We start from the raw sequence: 3948 nt of genomic DNA, 5'->3' as shown, positions 1-3948 counted from the left end.
TCTCCATTCTTGCCTCACGGGCCTTGTCCACAACCTTCTCGGCAGGCATGTTGCACGGTCTGGAGTTATTCCGAGTAAGTCCGGCGAATGTGTAGGAATGAAACTTCGTGACTGCGAACGGCGTTCTGCGATCAACTTCTCAATGGACGGTCGTGTGGCGAGTGTGGGAACAGAGATTTCTGCTTTGTATTTATATCCTTCTGTGCTCGTGTGAAATTCTGTGGCGACCGGTTCCCACACTACATTCATGCGGTCTCAGCCAATAGGAGGATAGGGGTGCGTCGCCATTTTGGAAACTGGGGACGTCCCATTGGTGGAAGTCACTGCACGTGTGACGTAGTGCCTCACTATTGGTCCAGTGTGTTGTAATGCCAATCACTCTTGCATGGCCACCTCTGACAGTTGACATCTGTTGGCATGCGGACGCAAAGTGGCAGGCTTATTATCCCGCTAAGCACGTGCCGGGCCTTTTGTCTGCGGCTGGCTGGAGTGTGGGAAAACCCCGCCCCCAAGTCCTGTCCGGCGCGTACAGTAAACAAGGGTTGCAAATGTAAACAAGGGGTGCTGATAAGATGTTAAATGGTATATGGCTGTGCTGAAAGTCACAAAACAATCGTGTGTGCGTTCGCCGCGTCCCGAAAATCCGACGACTGACATGTATGGCTGGGTGGGAGACGAAAGAACCGTGTTCTGTTCGAATGCCTTTCGGGTAAATTCAGTCAGTGGCTGGAGGAATGTGGGTGACACGCCGGGGTAAGAGTCAAGCAGCGCCATAAGTGCCCCTGGCCGTGTTCCCACGGGGAGAATGCCGAAACAGACCGACCGTATCTCCGCCAATTTGCCCCCGAGCAAAAACGATTAAGTTTTGGCGGGAAATGGTGGAGCACGATTTTACCGCCCAACAACACATTCATAAAATGTAAGGTGGAAAAAACGCGCACGTAGCGAAACGTTTTGTGTTCTGAGGATTATGATAAGGATTAGGCGAGAAAAGCAATTTCCTACAAACCTACGTTCCCAAGTAAAATTGATATTCGTTTATTACATTTCAGAGATGGTCTGCTCATGTTAATTGAAATGACCGAAAGCAAGACAGTTTGTGTTTTCATCTCAGAACTTTTAGCGATATTATGTTATTCTGTGAGCTTGGTGTGAGACAGTACTGGCACTGGACCTCGATCCAACAAGTGTTTATTCTTATCTGTGAGGGCCATGACTTTGCCATATATTTCTCTTTTGCCTGTGAGTTGTGTTTCTCTTTTTGCCTTTTTTTCACCAAACTTGGAGGTGAATGTAGGATGATCTACCGCGACACCGAGCGTCCGTAATGGTGCTGTACCAAACTCTCCCGTTACCTGGTTTGGCAGTGATAGGGATCGTATCCATGGCTCCGATCCCTTACCGGGTGTCAGGAGCTGTCTGCGGCACGCGTTCGACAGACGCTGGCGCGGGCGGAGGTGGGACACGCGTCTACCGGCGGCCCTACACGGCGGTCCGCCTTTACCTGGCTGCCGACCAAATCCAGCTATCGGGTTTCCCTCGCCCTTCCCGGGATGATGGGAGCTCGCTCCGGCGGCTTCCGGAGAGACTCGGCTGGTTATCGTGAAACAGCCCCGGCGCGTTTCCGGTGGTACTACTGCAGTACATGCGGAACTCATCTGAGGGGATGTGAGTTTTCCATAAGGTCGCGTGCCAGGGCGCATGGTGTATCATTACTTTACATGTACAGTACCTCTAGTGCGGGAACAATATAAGACAGTCATTACAATACATTGCAAAATCTGGAAAGGTAGTGTCATTTCAAGTATCAGTGTGTTTTTTATCGGTGAGGAAATGAAGGTGTTCGATTTCTAAGGTAGTTGTAAGTGCGCGGAATCAAAAAAGGTTCAATCACAAAAGCCAGTGTGCAAATCACTTCCAGTCGCGCACCAGAGCTCTGGGCTTCATCAACTGACGCCAAGGCCGTGGGAACGGGCTTCCTCTGGTATCAGGGTGACAATTTTATCGGCAGAAAGAAAAACACTTGTCGAGCAAACGACTCGCTCGTGTAAATGGGGGACGCATTCCGCAGCCGTTCTGTCGTTTGCACAATCTGTTGTTGACAGAAACGTTTGGCGCGAAGATAGCATGCTAAGCGCGGGCGAAGTCCACAAGCGCGTTTGTATGCATAGCGTTTACACACTGTTTGATTGAAAGGTGATCGTTTGACTTTCCGATCTGACTTGTAGGAAAGTTTGCTTTTCCCACACTCCGGGTGAACTCTCTTCTGTCCGGCGAGCCACGGGTCAAACAACCCGCTTTGACTCGGCGGCGGAGCCGTGGTCTTTCTGGTGACGAAAATATTTGACATGCGCTCGGCCGCCCGGCACGCGTGTCTGAAATTCTAACCTGTTTTTTACAGCCTTCCCGCCACCTGCCACGAGCCAAACCTACAACTGGAAGGAGTTCATATCGATTTCTACCAGTCTTGAAATGATGGTATCTACTAGGGTGATAAAATTTGGTGGTATTTCCCAATTCCCTGCTAAAGTCTAAACTTTCTGGCTTCCCTTTATGTGTGTTGGGGGAGTTGTCTAAGAATGACGTAATGCAGCAGGTTTGTGCGAATTCTAATGAGTACCTGATGTCATTTCCTAGGCATTCATTTTTCCATCGTCGCGCAAGTTCTAATAAAGGGGTACGACGTTTGGTCGCGTGCCTGAATAATGACGGCAGCCTTCCACAATCCTGGCCTGCGCGAGGCTTTGTGAAATTCCGTTGTCTTCCCGCGACTACCGTTTCTTTCCCACCATTCCCACGTCCCCTGAGTGCGAAAATTCCTTTGTGATGCCAGGAAACCTGTTGGTGCGCCATTGTCGGCCTACTGCTACTACGGCGTTCCCACGGCCCGCTTTTTCTCATGCAAAATTGCCCGTGAAGGCAGCCCTATTATGTCCACATTATCGCCAATCGTGCAAACTGCCTCCGCGGAGGTGACTTCACATCTGCTCCATTTTCTCACCATCCCCTATCACGTGACAGTTACGTCATTTTCAACACTGAAGAAATGAGAGAAATGCACCAGGGAATTAATGTACTAGTGTATGTTAAAAAGAATTCTCAGTTCGCATGTTTTGTAGACTTTAGTAAAGCATACGACTAGTCTCCACCAGACTCATTTGCAGGCTGATAAATAGTCAATTGTAGAAATCAGCATAAAAAGACTTTATTCAACTTGTTCGAATTCATTTATAATAGTCATCTTACAACTGTCCTTGACAATGAACGTGATCCACAATAAGTCTCCAAGCGTATGTACACATCATGTCTTCGTATCTGAACAATCTTGTGAATTGAGAAAATGACGCACAAACGACAAACTATGTATGACCTTCCATTTGTGAGATAGAGTTGGTGTTTTTCGCGACTAGTCTGTGTCATTTCACAACTCGCTAAAGTCTAATTGACTCGAATGAGGTCGTATGATACTGCATTAAAATTGACACAAAATAACGATTCACCACCCCCTACTATTTTTAGCGACATCAACATTTCTCACTATTCCTGTTCATTAGATCTTACTCTCGACACTGTAAAAGACTTCTTCACACTGATTCAATCCGATAATCTTACGTCACCATGGTGCGAAAATTTACGGATTTGGCACAGACGAAAGGGAAATGAAAATAACGTAGACAAAGCCTATTAAAGGTGACAGTTGTCAGACAAACGTTAGAATATTTCATCAAAAGAAAGTTAAACGTCTTAGGATAAACCCATTAGAAGTGATTAACATCGTCTACAGGATAAACATTCTGTGTACTTTCAAGTTTGACAAGTGACAGTTGACAGGTATTTTGTTTGAACAACAGTCTCCTAGCGGAATATCTGTGTAGTGCAGCCTAAATGAATTGATAAGCGACAGCGTTTCTTAGCAAGTATGTGCCTATGTGGTAACGTTTCTCTTCC

Source organism: Branchiostoma belcheri, unplaced genomic scaffold (assembly GCF_001625305.1).
Source record: "Branchiostoma belcheri isolate BF01 breed outbred unplaced genomic scaffold, Haploidv18h27 scaffold5, whole genome shotgun sequence".
Lineage (NCBI taxonomy): Eukaryota > Metazoa > Chordata > Leptocardii > Amphioxiformes > Branchiostomatidae > Branchiostoma > Branchiostoma belcheri.
Note: the sequence above shows the minus strand (reverse complement) of the source record.